We start from the raw sequence: 19,649 nt of genomic DNA, 5'->3' as shown, positions 1-19,649 counted from the left end.
CTGGGTGGTGTCCACATCTCTGGCCAGCGTCTGTCTGTAGGTCCGAATGAAGGCTGTGTCTCAGACTGCTCAGATGCAGGAGCTAGAGCACCTCATTTTTGTTTGTTTGTTTTGTTCCAGACTGTTTTATTGACTTTAGCACCGGGGGGGGGGGGGGGGGGGGGTAAGTATTTTCTTCTGGCTTGTCCCCTCTTGCATCAGCAGTGCTGTATTGATGAATTGGCCAAACTGTTCTCGTGCTGGTGGCTTGCAAGACAAATGATGAGGGTTCGAGCCCTTCTGAGGGAGGCTGCTTCTCCTGTGGCTCGCAGCTCCTGACAGCCAGTTCAGGTGCGTGCTGTGCTCCTGCCTCCGTGTCCCCAAGAAGGCACAGCTGGGAAGGGCCAGGCTGCCAGCGGGCATGCCTGAGCAGGCAGCCTTGGTGTCTTTGCTGTCAGCCCGGAGCAGATGAACTGGGGCAGCGAAAGGGGTGAAGAAGTCTGTGGGGTGGCTTTAAAGCCATGTGCTTATCTGTTTTGTTATCTGGGCATGAATGAGCTGAAAAACATTGGGAAACACAGGAGCGAATCCACCAGTGTGGCATGTGCGTTGTGCTGCTGCACCGCAGGGCAGATCTGACTCTGTGTCCTGCAGGGCTTGGGCTTGCAGGTCCTGGTGCTGCCCTTTCTCTCAAGATCGAGATCGGTTCTTTTCCCATTTTTGTTCCTATGATTTCCTTCCCCAGGTGCTCTGTTGTATTAAGTGCACGTCAGCTTGCTCCTCTTACCTCCTGGAGATGCGGTGCTCTGTGCCCTGTGAGCGGGGAGGAGGAGGGAGGTAGCTCAGCAGCTCTGCTGGTTGGAGGCTGGGCTGGAGCACTGCCCTCTTCCAGGCTGCAGCTGCCCGAGCTCCGCGTCTGTGCCTTTGGTTCCACACCAGACGCTGGGCGTCTCTGGCTTTGAGGGCCTCCCCTAGTTTGCTGTTCAGTCACGTATAAAGGAAGACTCAAGCAAGTAGGGGGGGGAGGGAGGGGAGGAACCAGATGTGGAATGTCATACACTTTTAAAAATAATGTCCCTGGCCGTGTGCTGCTGGGACACATCTGCCTCACTGTGTGGCTAGTTGACCTATGTGTAGGACTACCTCCATTTCTGTGGTCCTCTCCTCTGTTTCCTCTTCTGTTCAGTGCTTTTCTTTCACAAGAAAGGTGTCTTTACCTACCAGCCACAAAGCCTTATATGAATATAGCCTGTAGCAAGGGGATCCTGCTAATCTGCTGAGGTTGCTGGCTCGGTATTTCCTAGAGTGGCGCATAAATGCGCTAGGGCTCAGACTGGCAATTACTCGTGCAGTGTTCCCACACTCCACTAAAATTCTGCTTACCCAAATTACCTCACCCAAAGCTGCCGTTGCTTGCTCTGATGCCTCAGCTGCTGTTGGCTGAGGTGGGTCTCAAAGGTGTGGTGACCCATGGTACCACTGTTGTTCCGAAGCAGCACTGCTTTCCTGCCCCGCCGCGGTGGCGTGGGGGCCTCGGACACTGCCAGAGTTGGCAGTGGCATTTGGGATATCATCATATTAGGACTTTAACCTGTGAGCGCTTTGACTCCCTGCCTGATAGCAGAAAGCTGAGCTGCTGGACGCCATCGGTCAAACGTATGCCAGGCCACGTGCCTAAACTGGAAACTTGCCCCAGGCAGGATAATTTTGCGAGGAGACATTTTTAGAACAGACTGTATGCACTTGCTTGCTAAAATAGTCCTGTGATTAATATCTTATTTAAGAGGATGTTAGGACACTTGCTATAGTTAGACTGTGTTTCTTGTAGAAGTAGAGGCGACGTTAGAAATAAGCTCTGCCAGGCTCTCGCGTGCTTTCTAGCGAGGGTCGCTGTGCAAGGGCAGCGCGTCCCTGCTCCGTGGCATGTGTGTGTGCTGTGGGTTTTGCTGTTGGTGGCCCAGAGGGTCAGGGGTCCACAGGATGTGCTTTGCCTCTGTTGTTTATATAGGCTGCATCCCTGAGACATCCTTAAAGCCTTGGAAGGTCACTTCTAAGGGTGATTTCTGTTGTTCTGGCTAGAGTCCTGGGCGTAAGCATCTTTTTCTCTGTCCTTGGGTCTCGACTTTAAACTCTCAGAAGTTCTGCAGCCAGCAGATCTTTACCAGCAGACTTTGCCTTCAAAATCGGGTTTCACAGTTTGCTTCTCCAGGCTCCATTAACACACAGCTTACGTTTAAAGATGTTGGCTGCTCAGTCATCGGTCTTGCCCAGGACTCCCTTGCCCGTGGCATGGGCGCAGCCACAACAGCAGTGTGCGCAGGCTTTGTGCGGTTTCCCTGTCTGCGTTGCCTTGTGTGGTCCCCTCCGTTACCTCTGGCTGGCAGCTGTAGTCCCAAGTCCAGCAGCTCCTGATCAGTCTGTCTGACTGCTGCGGCTGTGTAACACTCTTGCTCTTAACTTCTTTCCAGGCCAGAGACCTCTATTAGAAGTGAGCTGGCAGCATGAGGAATTGTGTGCGCAGCTCAGATATGACTGCTCACAGCATAATAATGCCACTGCTGTCTCCTATCGCATGCAGAGTTGGGAGGTGATAAAGGAAAGAGGAAGGCTTCTCCGCTTTCCCTGTGCACCTATCCTGTGTTTCTTTTTTAATGCAAAATATTTATTCAGTTCCTTGTGGAAGCCTTTGGAGATGTTGGTTTGTATTGGCTAAACTCCAGAGAAAAATGTCTGAGATCCAGTGTTATTCTGACCTGCATAAAATGAATGTAAGATGTGTGCTGGGGTTAATTCTGGCTAGGCCTTTCCCCAAAGCCCTTCAGAGATATCGCTGGTGGCAATGGGTTAGAGTATCAGCTGGCTGCTTTCTAAGCTGACATCTCTGCTGAACATGCCTGAGGGCCTGAGTGCTTTCGTTGCTGGTGCTGCTCATTATTACTTTTTTCCCTCCCTCTCTCACTCCCTCTTTCCTACTAACATGCTGCCCCTTAGTACAGCACTGTAAGCGTTCACTGTCTCCTTGGATGACCAGCTAGTCCAAAGGATTTGTGCCACGTGTTGAACAGTCCTTGAGCTCTGTACTTTTGCGTTGGGCCTGATCATGCCAGTAATTGTGCAAATGCCATTTCCCTTTGGCGTACGATTTGCATACATCACTTAAGAAAAGCAAGGCTCTTGGGTAACCTGAGCCTGGAGAGGGAGTGGGGAAGGTGACAGGGCAGGAGCCTTTGGAGCATCCTGAACTTTGCTTGATCCCATTCTTACACCACATTTTCCTGCACAGGGGAAACAAGGAAGCAAATCTGGTGGGGGAGTGGGGGTAGAGGTGACTGTAAATAAAAGTACTGAGTTTATGCCTGTCATCTTGTGCGAGGAAGGTTTGAGAGGACTTTACTGTATGGCTGCTTGTTTAAATCCTTAGCTTCCTGACATCAGGAATGCCAGATGGGGGGTGGCCTCTCTGCTTTCCTCGTCTGTTGGAGTTATGCTAATATTCCCTCGCCTGGTTAAAACCTGAATCTTTAATATGGAAAATGCTTCACTCTTCCTTCCCTCCTGGCCAAGGAATGCTGCTACTTCTCCGTGTTGCATTACCTTTAGCATTGCAAACTGAAGTGCTTTGGCAGCGGTGGTGCTCCAGCAGCCTGCTGACCTGCCGGCCAGTGAGCTTCCCTGTGCGAAAGCAGCCCGACCTCGTGCCGGTGCCTTCCTGCTGCCCTGGTGTGCTGCGATGAGGCGGTAGGTCCTGGGCAGGTCAGGGAGCACGCTGCGGGACGTAGGGGGTGGAGAAGAGAAGGGACATGGCAGACTGGCTTGGTCTTCCTGGGCAGCAGTGAAGAGTGACCCAGTATTGTTTGGGTTTTGGTTGGATGCTAGAACTGGGAGTAGCTGAGGTTTAAGACCAGCTCATCTCTCGTGCACAGCTTTCACTTATTATGCAGAGAGATCCCTTCTCTTAACATGCCTAGGTAATACTGAACAAAGAGTTACCTTGCATTTGTGCTGAGAGAAAGCCTTTAGCTCCTTTTGAAATGCTCAGAAGTCTTTCTCTTGAAGAACTAATACGGTTTCAGACTATACAGCCCAGTTAGCCCTGGCTTGTAATATGCAAAGGCTGCTGGTGGAGCTAAATATTTGAGAACCAATAAGGTGATGTATTTGGTCTGTAATATGTGCATCTCTGTCAGGGCAATTTTTGTGTCAGTGTTTACGCTTTTTAACGCTGACATACCTGAAATGGAAAGGGACCTTTCTCTTTCCTCTTTTGGGCTCACCCGAAATACTCAGTGCTCTGTGTGATTGTCTGTCCACAAGTCTCTAACCCTAGCTGACTTAGAAAGGTTCAGCACCTTCTTTCTGCTTGGCCTCCTGTGGCTAAGCAAAGCCCTGCTTGCCGCTGGCTGGAGCAGCCGCCTGTTTGAGCAGACAGCCCACTGATGCGTTCGGTCTGGGTGGTCAAAGACGGAGGAGAAGCGTAGCAACGTGTGAGTGAGATCAGAGGCTCAATGTGGTGCGTTTGGATTTGGCAGTGGTTCTTAAAGGTGGGTGTCCCAACCAGTCAAGCGCAATCAGCAAAACCTTAGACCAAATACTAAAGTGCCGTTCCCTTTAATGAAAATAGGATGATGCATACATACCACAGGACTCTGTAAGGTAACGGGGTGGTTAATTCTGCATACTTGATTCTGAAATGTGGTGCCAGCACGTCTAGTTGTTTTTGTTGTGGTCTCCCACATGCTTTAGAAATGGCTTCACCAATGGTATCAGGTTTGGTGAGCTTTCTATATCAGTAATTGATATAGATTTGATATAGGTGCCCAGATAAGCGCCCGTGAAACTTCCATCCAGCTTTTCTGTTCCCACGCAAATGTTTTCACCTCTGTTGGCTGTAATCTGCCAAGATCTGTAGAACAACACTTCCTTCTTCACCTCTTGCTTGTGTTGCCCCCTGTGAGTGAACCTGTGGAGAAGAGGTATGAGAATTGGGAAGCCACTACAGACTGAAGAAAAGCGGCTTGATTTGACTGAGTTTTGTGTAGATTGCCTGGGTGAGTGGTTTAGTACTGAATTCTCTCCAAGCAGACCTCCAAGGGGTGGTAATTTTTAGGCCAGCTGAGGAAAGGGTGCCATGTTAGCTTTGCCTGGGTGCTGGTGTGATGCAACTCTGATATTTGGTGAGCTTTTAAAGCCCTCCAAAAGAATACATAAGGTAAGCTACAAGTGTGCCTATTTCTGTAGTACAGGTCTTAGTCATATTTGAGACTTTGAGACAAGATAAAGCCTTATGGAAACACAGACAAGTTAAGTCTTTATATGCAGCCCAAAGCGAGAGGAACCTAAAAATTGGGGCAAGCTGTAATTTTGATTCTGTATTTTGGAAACAGTTGTTGCTGAGAGACTTCAGAGAATATTCATTAAATTACTGAATTTCTTTTCCCTGATGACATACAACCTTGGCCCATTTGCTTGTGTTGGATATCTTAAGAAAAAGGTTTTATTTCTGTTAAATCACTTTCTTGTTCTATCTTGAATGCATTATTCCCTAATTCAAGACTAGTTGGGAATGGATATGTATCCATCCTGTGTGTGTGTATGTATGTGTGCATATATATGTATATATGTGTGTGCATGCATATATATGCATGTACACACACATTTCAGTGCAAGCAGAAGAAGCTTAGTTGAATTGTCTTGATGTTTGGAAAAAAAAACAAAAAGGCCAAGGAAATGCAAATTAGCAAAGTCCCCTCGAACTATTGTGGGCTTATTAGGCTTTTCTGTAGGTTTTTTTAGCTTTCATGATGGAATGATGGGACTCTGTCTAAATGAGAGGAGCTAATCCAATTGGTTTACCTAAGGGTTTGGGCTCCCCTACTAGTTTTGCCTGAGGGGGACACTGGGCTGCTGGCACATTCCCAATAATACTCTGAGGTCTCTTTTCTCCTCCAGATTACTGCCATGGGGGTACCCTTCCTAGAAAGCAAGTTTGTGTGTCGGGGGGTTCCCAGTGTGAAGGACAGGGCTGGTTCTCGGTGCTCCTGATCCTGGGAGCAAGCCTCACCGCTGGATCTGGGAGGTGTTTGGTAGCCAGAGCAGTTGTTTTAAGATATGCGGATGTGGTTTGTGATTTTGGCTTTCTCTGTGCTTGCGGCACAGCTGTTGACTTACCTGTCTTCAGTAAGTGAACAGAGGAATTGATTCCCCCTTTTTCACTGTGGTGGAGTAAAAGCAGGCAGATTGGTTTAAATAAAATAAATGAGGAACTTTAACCTAATGCTTGATCTGGGCCACATCAAAAGTCAGCCTTGTTTAAAGTTCAGTGGCCTTTAAGCCTGACACTATGCATTGCTGGGCATGGATCAGATGTTGAACAAAAAGAAAAAATTGCCTTGCTTGAGATAAATTGGACGTATGCTAGAAAAGGCATGAGATCACCCTTGCAGTCTTTATTGCTGTTTGTGATAATACTGCCTGTGATATCACTATGGTGTCAGAACAGCAGATTCTTGCTGTAAAGCAGTTGAGCACGTGGTCAAACCTTGTAGGCTTCCTGCATGTCACTCGCCGGTAGCTAACACGGAAAGTGGATCACCTCTAAGAGCTCAAAGGGATTTTGCTTGTGGGTAAAGGGAGCCTGGGATCCTTGTTTGCACGTAAGTGCATCTACTTCTGACATGAAGTTGGTTTTAGGACTTCTCCTTATACGTGTGGTCTGCCTAGCTGTTTTATTACGGGAGACGAGAACTGTAAACAGTATTTACCGTACAAGCTAGTCTTGGGGAGACAAGTGTTGTGGTATTCTGCCCATTCTGTGTGATTTGTAATGGTTTGTTTCAACTGAATGTTGAACATCTGGCCTGGCATTGAGGTTCAGTCCGGACCCTTGGGGGTGGGGGAAACCTCAGTGAGGCGTTTTGGCCTTCTCAATTTGCATTGAGGATGAGTTACTTCTTAAAGAATTGCCTGGATTTTGCAATTAGGCTTCCTAAATGAGTGCTGTGTTGTAGATTTGATTAACGTTGAAGTTGGGGGCATCAACTTTAGTGATGTACGCTGGATCAGGAGTGTGCTGTTAAAGCCGATCTGCTGGTTCTCTCCCCCCCTCCCCCCCCTCAGCCCCGTATTTATATTGAGAGATACTTTCTGATAAAACAGGATTTGTTCAGGTGAAACCAGACGAAAAGAAGCTTTCCAGGAATGGTCTAACACCTACGGGTTAGGCCAGCTACTTGGTTTGTTGCATTGCATAGCAGCAGGATATCTAAAGAAATTCTAGTCATAAGGAGCCCTCCCCAATTTTTTACTTTTTTTTTTTTTTTTTTAAGCTTCTGTTTAGTATTTACTCTGTGAAGATGATGAAATCAGGATTGGCAGTTCTATGTAATAGCTGACCTCATGAGAAAACTGACTGAAATGGCAAAACGCTAACACTGATAGCACTTAACTATCTAAACAGGAACAATTTGTGATTAAATGAAAAAAAAATGCAGTGGAGTATGGACTCTTCTAAAGCTATCCATCCCAGGCATAAAAGATGCCTGATTTTTGCTATTTTTGGGGGAGTTTCCTTCAGGGAGGAAGAGCTGGCTGGCTTCTTCATGGCCAAGTGGCACGAACGAGTTGGGAAGAGAGCTGCATGCTTGTGGAGCTCGCTCCTAGGAGCCGCTCTCTTGTGTGGCTGTGTAGGAGCCCAGTTCTTAGCAGTAACTTCTTCCATCTGTAGCTCATCCCCCCCTTCTAGCAAAGGGTTTGCTTGCCTCAGAGGCAGGCAGGCATCTCTCGTTTCTCCAGGAGGCTCAGGCAGCTCTAGGTTGTACGAGACCTCTCTGAGACTGCCGCAACGTGTTGCACTAAAGACGTTGCGAGAGCCAACGTTGAATGGAGGAGTTATGGCAATGTCTGGGGCCTCCTTTACTGTGCTCTGGAAGCAACTTATGCTTTTGTTGAAATTATCCATCTATAACTCTTCCCTGATGCCTCTAAGTTGTCTGGTGTTGATGAGAAACTCATTTGTGCTGAAATTCATGGGCTGTCTTGCTGCTTCTCTGTGTTCGCTGCCCCCTCCTTTCTCTGTTTCGTGCACCTGCTCCGGCCGCGAGCACGGTGCGCTCAGCCCATCTCCGCCGGTCGCCGTCACGCTGGGCATCGGCAGTGCCTCCCTGCTCCAGAGCCCGCTCGCAGGTGGTGCCTGCCGGCCGCCTCCACCCGTCCTGCGCGGACCGCGGGAAGGTGGGCCACCGATAGCGACGGCCTGGGAGAGCGGGCTGCGGCTCTGGGGAGCCGGTGGCGGCGTGGGCAGTGACCGCGTCACCCATGTCTGCGCGTGCCGGCAAGGCAGGGCCGTGGCCTTTGCAGGGTCCGGGCGGCGGGCTCTGGCGGGCGGGAGACCGCTGCGAGCGGGAAGGCCTGGGGGGAAGCGCAGCCTGCTCCCCCTGAGGTGCTCAGCTCAGAGCCGCGATGGCAAGCGTGCCCCTGCGGGCAGACCTGCAAGTTTGGCTGGCCGGCCTCGTGAATGGCCACGTTTCTGAAACGCTGACTAGGAGGAGGGAGCGATGTGTTTGGGGTGATGGGAGCTCGACAGTGCTTTGCAGGCTTCAGACACGTTTCTCTATGAGAGAGGAAAAAGCAGGCTAAAAACTGTTGCAGAGGGAAATATTAATTAGACCTGAGAGACACTAAAATGGCCTCTGCTGCACTTGCGGCCTCTCTCTGAACTTGAGTAAACTTTAATTAAATATACCTTAATTTCAGGACCCGCGCATTGTCTTTCCTCCAGCAACTATGTTAATCCTCCTTAATTATTTTGCTGCACTTAAATCAAATTCTACCATACACATAACCACACTGATCCTTCACTGGGACACCTGTGGTATCTAAGAGGGGCAGAAAAAGTGAAATCTCTGTTTTCCTGGGAGAAGGAATCTCGATGGCTTGTTTCTGGCTGGTGTACCCCATGGAGCACGCTCTGGTCAGGAGCTTAGAGCTTGCGCTGGTGCTAAGACCTGCGCCAGGTCCTCCACCCTACTCAAGAGTCATGGCTGCATGCAGGAACCAACAAATGTCTCAAAACTAAAATGTGTTCTCAGTTGTTGGATTCTTAAGTGGCATATCCAAGACTGATTTTGGGCAGGATGTACCACTGAACATGTTTTCCTTTCCTAAGCTTTTGGGCAGGGGGATGTTGAGGAAAGAAAATAGCAAGGAAGTTTTAAAAGGAGACTTGATCAGGAAAATCTCATTGATGTTTTCTGTTTTTGTAAATACATATATGAAACATCGAGGGCTTCAGGAGTGTTTAAGTTCTTTAAATGCGTCTTGATTGTGTCTAGAAGCCCCGAATGTGTCTCAAAAAGTAAATTGTGCTATATACTTATGTAATTTATAAAAGCAATTTTTATTCAGAACAAACACACTGGGCTAGATCTTCTGTTACTTTAATCCCACTGTTTGGAGACATGTCAAATACTATGCTAGTTGAAGACATGGATTGATGCTGGAAGTAGACTGTCCATGTGCATGACCTACCGGCAACAGGAAAGGTCATTTTCCTGGCAACTTCCTTGTGGGCTTATTGATGATAGTAGTTAGATTTGAAATGATGTTACAAGGGGATGGTGTTACCAGATCAATAAATCAAACTTGTGTTTAACAGGCATGTCTTTGAGTTCCTGTTTTTATAACTGAATCAGCTGTTTCTGGTAGGAGATTGCATGAGTTAACTAGATTTGGCCTCTGCTCATGCTTTTCTGAAAGCTCAGCATCCCCAAACTCACAAGAAAACAGTCTGCCTATTCCTTAAATTTTGTGAATCTTAGGTCCGTTATAATGTAATGTATCCTGGGATTTGTCTTTGAAATAGTAGCTTGGAATCGGAAGTAATGCAGAACAGTACTTGCTGTTACTCGTTATGGAGTACAGATAGGGTGTGAGATCACTGCATGGGATGGGACTCGGGGACTTTGCTTGGCAAAAGGTATATCTGACCCCTGCTAGCGAACATGCTTGGAGTGCTGAGAACCTGGCTGCTGCTTCCACAGCTCCAATCAGTGACCAGGGCGCAGGGTTTGGTATATGGATTCCTGCACATCTATTATGTCTGGCTTCTCTGTCACAGTCTGACACTTACTTAACTTGGACAAGGTTTCTCTATAGCTTTTGTTTAGTTATAGCCAGCTTTCCTGTGGTAATTTCAGTCTTTGTTTTACTAGTTGAAACTGATGGTGCATGGCGAGAAGAGGTATCAGTTTAACTTGCTTCATGCTGTGTGTAGGAGAGCGCAAAAAAGCAAGTGTTTTTTAGGTCTGGGGAAAACATCTGACTATTCAAAGCTGTTTCCCCCTCCTTCATTTTCTATCAGAGAAAAAATAGTTAGTTGTAATTTTGAGCTTTCCATTTCCCTTCCATGACTGTAATTTCCTTGTATAGTTAGGATTTTTTTTTTGCCAAATAAGTAATTGAAGTTATTAAGTGATTTTCACAATTTATCTGAAAGTTGCTTGTTCTAATGGGTGTTTATTCTAATTATGTTTACTGTAGTCTGGGTATGCTTTTTTCCAGCAGCTGATACCTGGCAAGCATTCTTGACATCTGTATGTCTCTTACATTACAGCGTTACGGATTTCTTAGTGAAAGCGGATTTATTTTGAATGCAATGCAGAAGTCTTTTGCTTTAACATGCAGGGGCTTGGTCAGTGCTTATTGAAGTCCATGGCGAGAATTGCCGTTTTACTTCCGTAGCCTAGACTCGAGTGACGTCGGTCTGGTAGCGCACGGCTGGCCGGTGCGAGGCATGCAAAGTCCAGCTCCCACTGAGCGGGATGAGCGGGGAGAATGGAGAGAGGAAGCAAATCTGAGCAGAGCTGCTGTACCAAATCTAGAAATGGTAGACCTGCAGTTCAGCAAGTTTCTCTTATTTCACTTAGTTTAGATTGAATTAGTGTTGTTTTTTTTTTTCTGAGCCAGTTATAAGACCTTTATTGCATTGTCCTTGAAGAGAGAGAGATATTGTGCCCACCTGCAAAAGGCTGGCAATTAAGTCATAGAAAGACTATCCTGAAGGGCAGCATAGCTACAGCTGGCATGACGTACATCAGTTGTTGTGGAGCCAGAGAATACCAATTATGTGTCTTAATGTGCAGTGATATTTGCAGAGGCAATAAATTTTGACCTGCTACTTGCTACTAATTTAAAATAAAGAGATGTTTCACTCTCATTTCTGAAGATAAATGTCCTGAAGAAACATATTTGAGGATGAGGGGGCAAAAACTGACTAAATGATTTCTTTGGTTTGAAGGCGTAGTGTTTTATGTAAACTCAGTAGTTCTAAATGAATGATCAGACTTTGAAGCTGGGGGGAATTTCTGCTGTTGACTTCAACGTGGGAATGGTTATGATGAAGCTGACTGATACTGAAAATCACACCGGTAAAGTCATGACACGGGAAGAGTGGAAGTAAAGGAGAAACAATGCATTTGGGAATGAGTACTGTTCATACAGGGTGTGAAATTCTTTTTTTTCTCCCATTTGAACCTGAAACTGGCAATTTCGGAAGTCAGAGGTGATTGGTACTGGCAGTGTGCCTCAAATACCTTGCTGCATTGAGGATTCTTCTCTCTGAAAAATCTGAAGTGCCAGCATGGCTTGCAGCAGCCTCTCAGGGCTGTGCACCCAGTGAGGAGTTGCATCTGTTTTACACCAAACTCTGAGAGCTTCTCCCGGTCTGAAGTGAGTATTGCCAGCGCTTGGCGGTGATTTGGCACGTTCTCTGTTCAGGATCTTTCCTGCTTCGGAACCTGAGCAGAACTGAGAGAAGAGGTTACAACCTTTTGCAGAAGTCTGGAGCCGTGGGCAGGCGCTCCCTGCCTGGATGCATTTGGGGAGGTGTCCCTGGGGGTGCTTGGGCCCTGGCAGGCTGGTGGCACGGCGTAATTCTGCTTGGAAAAGTGAACTGGAGAAATGTGTTCCTGTGGCCTTACTGCGCCTGAGTGGAAGCTGCTACCGGAGCCCTCGATTGAACTGGGGCATGCTGGGCTCTGGGGTGGGGGGTCTCCTTCCTGGCCATTTTCGTTGAGGAGGGATGGTCTGCACACGTCTGCGCCCAGAATAGGAGGCCGTGTTTGTAATGGAGCAGTGCCAGTCCCACCAGTCAAGGATTTGGCCCCGTGCCTGAGATCACGAATGCAAAGTCCCTCTCGGTGGGTAACCCGCCAGACGAGACGCCCAGCTAGCCGAGAGCCCTGTCCTTTAAACAAGCAAACAAAAAGTATTCTCAGCCACTGCGTGCCTTGATCTTTTGTTGTTTTTTTTTCCCCTTCTTTCCCCGTATCCTAAGAGTGAGGTTGTCTGTGGTGGCGCGAGGCCAACCCTAAGGGACCACTCGATAACCCCTGTGCCAGGCTTTCCCGCTGGTGTCACTGGCCGTGTGAGCCCCTCTAAGGGAGTGAGCCGTAGCTGGACCCCTCTCCTTGTAGCAGTCGCTTTCTCACCAGCGCTGAAGAGCACACGCGCTGCAGTGGTAATGACGGTGGCTTTGCCACGCGTGTGGCGCTTCCGCGGGGCCTCCCTGGTGGCTGGGAGCCACCACCTTCTCGCGGCCCCGCCTTGCTCCTCAGCGGGACCCTTTAAGAGGACTTCTACTGCAGCTTGTAGCTGTAAACGCCACAGTCTCGTCCTTCATGTGTAAAATAACTGCCAGCGTGCTCCACGATCGCCACAGACGCGTTACAGAGTGTCCTCCGTGACCCTCGGATACTCGCTATACCTACCGGAATCGAATTAGCCTGGGAGGCGATGCTGGACACCGCTTTTATTTCACACTGCAGCTGTGTTTTACACTTTGATTTTGTTTTACGTTAGTTGGAAACTTCCAGCCCCTCCTGAAGTCAGCTGGCCCCTGCATCTGGTGGAGCTTCCCTTTCTGAAAGCTGAAGGCTTCCTCGCCCCTTCCTCCTCCTCCTCGACAGGATGTGCGGTCAGTCCCAAGCAGGGGTGAGACCCGATTCCTCCCTCGGGGCAGCATCCCTCCGTGCCGTGCCGCGCTGGAGCGTGTGTGGCGCTGGGAGAGGCTGGACAGTCGCGGCTGCCGCCGTCGGTGCGGCGACACAGAGGGCAGTGCCCAGCTGCAAAGCGCCGTGTTGCCCTGCTCACCACCCTGGCTCCGTTAGGAGCGAAGGTGTGCCTAAACCTCCTTTTGTGTTGACACCAGAGCCCTGTGGATAAACAGCTTGGCGTGTAACTTTTCCCTTACCCGTCAGAGTCCGGGACTGGCAGTGCTGGTCCAGGGGGCGGCTGCAGAGCGATTAGACCAGCAGAGCTGTACTGTAAAACTCTGTTGAATTCCCTCCTTCCACTCTTGGTTTTTTAATATTGAAAAAAAATAGTCCCCACATGCGTACATTTGTTTTTGCCCTGGATTTGGACAGGAGTGTAATGGCAACCTGAGGCTGGCTTCTTTGGAGAGCTGTTTCTCTGACCTGATGGCTGTTGCTGGACACACTGCGGCTTGGTTTTGGGGTGGTTATGACTGTTAGGGTGTCACTGAGTGCATGGATTAGCTGATTCAGTGCCCCAGAGAAGATTCGTCATTTGGTTATGTAACACCGGCTAACACAAAGTGATTTATTGGGTCTGAACTCCAACAGCTCCAAACATGCACTTCATGTAAGACCGTGCCCTGGGATGGGGTGGGTGAGGCTCCGTTTGCTGGACCCAAACAGTGCAAATGTCCCACCACGCTGGTGGGAACCAAGAACGAGCAGCTGTGTCGGTGCGGTTGGCTTCTTGCCTTCGGTGTTGCCGGCCATCTATTGCGGTGCGGTCTTGCAGGTGCCTGGTGGAGCGCGTGCTAGAGCGCTCTCGTGAACGAAAGCAAAACTGCTGCTTTTTAAATTTGGGCAGAAGGGAAAGCCCTCTGGTGCTCCGTGTCATGCAGAGTCACCTTCCAAAAGCAGCAAGGGAATGGACTTCGGAAAAGAGAGGGAACAAACTGCTGATGCAGCCAGAAAGGAAGGCCTCTGACTACTAAACTCACAATTTTTTGACACTTAGAAATAAACAAAAATGAAACATATGTGCTTACACTCTAAGCCCTGCTCCGTGCCCCACTGAAATGTGCCTCTCATGTTCTGAAGGTTTTTTTCAGCTGTGACACCGTCATAGCTTTTCTGGCACACGTAGAGTTTTTTTTAGTGCATGCAAGATGGGCGGAATGATTTATTCCCGTAGCAGGTGACTTGTTCTGTAGCTTTTCAGCATGTCATCTGAAATTTAACTCTGCTCCTCCCTTGAGACAGTGCTACTTTTTTTCCACCTGTTTTTTGTTCTGTTTGGTGGTATTAGAAGCACTTACTTAAGTGTACGGCTTAACAGCATTTTTATTTTCACATCACAGTGAGGTTTAAAAAAAGAATTGCTAGAAGGTGAGTCTTCTCAGTTTATGCATTTGCAAAATTGAGGTCCCCCCACCACACATACTCCATTTGGATTAACTGGCCAGGCTCAGTAGAGTAACAGATCTTCTGAAACTGTCAGGGTCAGAGATCTCTAGCTCTAATAAATCTGTTATCACCTTTCATCTGATGCTATCAGTGTATTAAAAATATATTTTATTTCTTTGCAAAATGGCGCGATCATATCTTATTTAAAACTATATAGGCTCTTGTTAATTTTTTTTACCAGGAGAAGAAGTGGGAATATTAAGAACAGATGTGGATTTAAGATGACTTCATGATTCCTATTTTTTTTTTTTTTTTTTTTTTTTTTTTTTTTTGCTTCCTTCAGTTTCTGTGAGTATGTCACTTTGTTTTGAATGGAGAGATGCCTGCCGTGCACCTCCATGTCTTTCCCCTTCTGGTATCCTCTTCTCGCACACTTCTGTGCAAACTCATTCTGCCTTTTCTGCCGGTCACTTCTCCAGCAGCTCCTTGGAAAGGTTAGCTTCGTGTGCTCCACCTGGAGAAAAATGGAGAATGGGGGCAGAATAGCAGTACTCAGGAGAAGTAGTGCAAGTAGCATGATAACACATTATGGATGATGATGGGTGGAAGAAGGGTAGTATTAAGAGCTTTAAAAAAATGAATATAAGCTAAAAGGTATGGTTGAAGTGTAAAATGTTTGCTGTGGTGTGAAACAGTTCAAAAATACTGTAGCAAATTGTTGGAATAGAGCTATACCACTTTTGTGTTTAAGCATGCTAGCAGGGTGGGTACAGATGGGAATGGGCCGTGCATAAATGAAGGAAACCTGGAAAGGAATATAGATGCTGCACCTTGAAATATGAAATGCTTATTGCAGTACCCCAAAAAAGACTGAGGAATGAATTGCTAAAATAAAGTCTTTGCAAATTCATCGAAGGCAAGGAAACTGCAGGTGACTGATTCTGCTGCATGAGAGGAGGGACCAAGGAGAGGCAGAGCAGAACAGGTCGAAGTGTTCCCTTCGTGTGGTCAGCCCCAGAGGTTGCGTTTCGGCAGTTGTCTTTTAATTTAAAAGCTTTATTCGACATGATTGCTGAACATCTTGGAGACAACTGGTCTGCACCAGTAGTTCGAAGGGAGCTCAAGGATGGAGCTCCTCAAGTACTGTGGGGTGGGACCCATTTAGTTTGGCCTCTGAACCGCAAAACAGAAGGTGCCAAACAGGATGCCTTATTTTAAAAGGGCTCTGAGATCTGTCACTTCAGACCAGTCACTCATTAACCGTGTGTAGGATACCTAACACTTGAAGCGGAAGTCCTGTCATCTCTTTGTAGAAGACAGTCACACTTCAAATATATTTGCTTTTTTTCCCCTCTTTTCTTTTTAAGAAGTTAGCAAGCCTACAGAGAGGGGAACAGCATACTTGGTTTTGCAAGTTTTTGATGAGATCATTTACCAAAAGCCCTGGAAAGAAAAGCTAAGCTGACCTGGGCTAAGACAAGTCCTGTCTCAGCTTGGTTACTGCCTGATGGAGAGGACGCGGGGTGTGTGGAGGGGGTGAGGCTGCGGCCACTGCCGGGTCCCCGCCGGGCTTGTTCCGGATCCCTGCCGCTCAGCCGTCGTAACGGACCCCGGAGGGACCGGCACGCTTGGCTTGTGGGCCTGGTTTGCTCCGTCTTCGGAGGACCACTGAAACCGGAGGAAAAAATGAAAAGCTGCAGCGAGATCTGGTGGTGCTGGGACTAGGCAGGCAGCGGCAGAGGAAGCCCGTGTTAGCAAAGGTAAAATAACGCACTTAAAGTTCGCTTTGTTTTTCTCCTCTGGTGCTGGGGAAAACTCTCGGTGAGTCATTGCAGCTCCCAAAATATCTTGAGGTCGTTACACAGAACAGAGGGTGATGCTTGGGAACAGACTCGGAGGAGTTTTGGAAGGAGAGCAAAGCGGGGCCATCGCTCCAGCGCCCCGGGCTCGTCCCAGCACCGCCGGAGGTGTGCAAACCCTGCCGGGCAAGGGGAGACCAAGTCGAGCGAGTCTTGGCTTGGAAAAGAAATGAGAGGGGAAAGGAGGGTGTTAGACACGTACAGCTGTGAATGGCATGGAAAAAGCAGAGACAGAAATGATTCCAGGTGCGGTCAGGTTACTGGTCTGAACCGAAGGGGAGCAGGGACTCTCCTTGCCCAGCACGGGATTGCGGGATTCATTGCCTTGGGCTGTTTTGAAAGTGTGAGTGGTTGCGGGAAGCAATTAAACAAATGATGGGCGTTATTACAGCTGACAATAAAGCTGCATCCCTAAACCATGTTGGAAGCTGTGTGGGATTACTGGGACAAAAGTATTCTCTTAAATTTGTCAGTGCTTGCATGGTTCCCAAAAAATCCGCTGGTCACTGTAGGAAACAGGTAAGGGCTTGGCTGACTTCTTGTCCACCGCAGTGCAGTCACTGTTGTAAGCACTTTTAGGGAAAATCTGCTTTGGGTGGTGGAAATATAGATTGGCAGCTGTTCTCAGCTACCTAATTGAAGCAGCTGCTCTCCCCCACTGTTCAGCAGACAAAAATAACATGACCTTGCCTGCCAGTATATACCAGGACACTGCTGCATGCAGCTCCCTGGGTGGCTGAGAGAGTCTCGGGTGTAAGAGGAGGCAGGCTTTTGACACCTTTCTGGGCGTTGATTAACGCCTGAGTTCAGGAAGATTCTTGAGCGTAGATAAGATGTAGTGTGGATAAGCGTGTGGATAGGATGTAATTCCCTGAGTGCCTTGAAAATACTGCATAGTCTGTTCTCCGCATAGGACCAAAATTTGCCCCTAGAAGATTTACACCGTAGTGTTAGCCAGCCTGCCTGCCCACAACTGCTGCACCCTCTAGGGTCTGATGCTGAGAGTTGGGCTCTGGGTCTCAAGGAGGCAGCAGCTATTTGCCCAAGTAGATTTTTTTGGTAGATGTTTTGGGGTTCGGGTGGTGTGTGTGGCTTTATTTGTCCTTTCTTTTGTAGTACTGGTATCTAACACTTGTGCTTTGGCTAGAGATGGCAGGAAATAAGTTTGTCACCTCCAAAAGAGCACATTTATACTAACCGCTGTGATGCAGAAGTATACCCAAATGATTTACCTACAGGTCTGGAAAGAGGGCACCGCTGATGTGTGCCATCCTGCCTTGCAAAGCTTATCCTTTGCCTGGAAAAGCAGCTGTTTTCTCACTCGGCAGAGAAGATAGAGTGCAGATTACTTGAGAGGAATCTTACATTAGGACACTCTTTGCGCAAGTAAACTAAATGATACTGTATGAGATAGCTGTAGTAAACTGAACTGCAGTGAACATCTGATGCACAAAAGGCACCTTGAAATGCTGTGGTTCTGCTAAAATGTATTTGCTTGCAGAACCTACTTTGCCAGCTTACAAATCGAAGCAATATAACTGTTCACGTTACAGTAATGTATGCAGTTATCGAAAGTGGGGACTGCCTTGTGCCAAGTGCTTACCGTGAGCTTTGCAGGTTCCTCTGCATGGGTTGGGTTGGAGAGGAGGTGTTTGGACCTGTTTGGTCCCCTCTGCTGTGTGGCATCGGGAAGAGTGCCCAGGCACGGTCTGGGAATGAATTTGCAGTTCCTATGAGACTCTTCCCTCGCGATGTGCCTGCCACTCTTCTAGATCATCCCAGCCTTGGGAAACAAAAGCTGAGCAGGACCGCCTGGGCTGCGGCAGCTCGGGAGGGAAGGTGGCAAGGGCGGCTCTCAGCCAGCTGGTTTTGCAGCAGTGCTGGCTCAAGTGCATTTGCCACGCTTGGATACTCGGACACAAGGGGTCTTGGCCGGCCATACTGGGCAATTAATGCCCCTCTGCCCCCCTGCCCCGGTCCTGCCTCTGGTTGTTGTAGGGCAGCTGGACATAGCTCTAAAAATCTCACGAGAGTCCTACTTGGAAGGAGAGTAACCTGCAGACCCAGTGGGGAGGGTCTCCTGAAGTCAATGGCATGGTGCTATGGCTTTGTCCTTCCAAACAGAAGACTTTTGGTTATGTTTTCTAGAAGTCAGACCGTCGTTTTGTGTAGATAAAATACGGTGCCAATAGAATCAGGTTGGGGGTCTGCATGCAGCGTGGTTAAAGGGAGGTGTTTTAGTGTCTTATGCTAAAAAACTGACACAGATGCTTGACAGCTCTATTTCAGCGTTCCTATTTCTGTCATTTACAAATACAGATTTTCAAAACACTTGCTATCTAAGTTTGGTTTCCCCGCAGAGCCTCTGACAGCGGTGTCTGACTCATAGCAGTGTTTTCCTGTTCAGCAGATTGGCTTGTGTGCTCTCCTGCCTTTGCTGTGCTCTTCCTGTCGGCGAGGGCGCCCAGATAAGCCTGGGCGAGCTGGCCCAGCGGGGACGGCGGGCGACGCGGAGGGGAAAGGAGAGGCAGGAAGGATACCCCTGCTATAACCGTTGCAGGATGGGAGCCGCGGACGGCGCGGGGAACCGTGCGTGAGCTGCTCGTGGCCGAGGATGCAGCAAGCCCTCGTCCCCTGCCCGCGCGCCCCTTCCTCGCCTGCTGGAGCTCGCTGCCTGGAAGGATGCTGGTGAAAGGCCTCAGTGCGCCTCTCTAGCGCTTGTTTCTCCAGCAAACGAAAGATGAGATAATCTGTCAAGGAAAGGGAAGTTACTTCAATGAAAACTAGAATTGTTGGTGCTTTTTTAATGTTGTTTGTAGTTTATGAAGTGAGGATGGAAGAACATTCGCTTTTGAGCCCTGAGTTGCTCTGGGAGAAGTCAGGATGAGCATCTTAATAGAGTTAAAATGCAAGTAATCAGCGTTAGGACACTTTAATAATTTAGGACTTAATCCGGTGAACTGCGGCATTTGTAATTTAGTGTATGTGGCATTGTGCTGACTCAGGGCTCCTGCAAAAGGAAGTATAAGCTACTTCTCAAATTGTGTAGCACTGTGTGAAATCTCTCTTTTTCTTACTGCATTTCCTTGGTAGCATAAAGCTGTCCCTACCTTTTTAAAGCAAACATGAAGTTTAAAATACATTGGTCTAGACAGTATTTTGGGAGGACCTGTGGATAAAACATTGTGTAATAAAGTAGCTTTTCCATACCACTCGCTCTTACTTGCTCCAGAAAAGAAGGATGTTCTCTGCCGTTGCTTTTGAGGGGGATTGTGTGAAACACTGAAGATCGGCAGAAAAATCTTTCTCTAGGAAAAGCTAGCTTTTTCTTCCCCTGCGCAGTGTTCATGGCTTGAGTGGAGCATCAGCACTGGGA

General features: G+C 48.2%; 1 protein-coding gene across 7 annotated transcripts in view; it reads left to right on the top strand.

Moving 5' to 3' along the window:
* Nucleotides 1-19,649, top strand: part of ST6GAL1 (ST6 beta-galactoside alpha-2,6-sialyltransferase 1) — an 85,743-nt gene that overhangs the window by 46,545 nt on the left and 19,549 nt on the right. Inside the window, exon 1 of one of the 7 annotated variants that reach the window (XM_026109687.2) lies at nt 11,578-11,703. The exons of the other annotated variants lie outside the window; for them this stretch is intronic. The gene's annotated coding sequence lies outside the window, so the exon portion shown is untranslated. Of the gene's footprint in view, nt 1-11,577; nt 11,704-19,649 lie in introns of those variants that run through there. 7 annotated transcript variants of the gene reach the window in all.

The sequence above is a fragment of the Dromaius novaehollandiae genome, chromosome 9 (genome assembly GCF_036370855.1).
Source record: "Dromaius novaehollandiae isolate bDroNov1 chromosome 9, bDroNov1.hap1, whole genome shotgun sequence".
Classification (NCBI taxonomy): Eukaryota; Metazoa; Chordata; class Aves; order Casuariiformes; family Dromaiidae; genus Dromaius; species Dromaius novaehollandiae.
The sequence above is the reverse complement of the archived record's forward strand: the minus strand, read 5'-3'. Positions and strand labels throughout refer to the sequence as shown.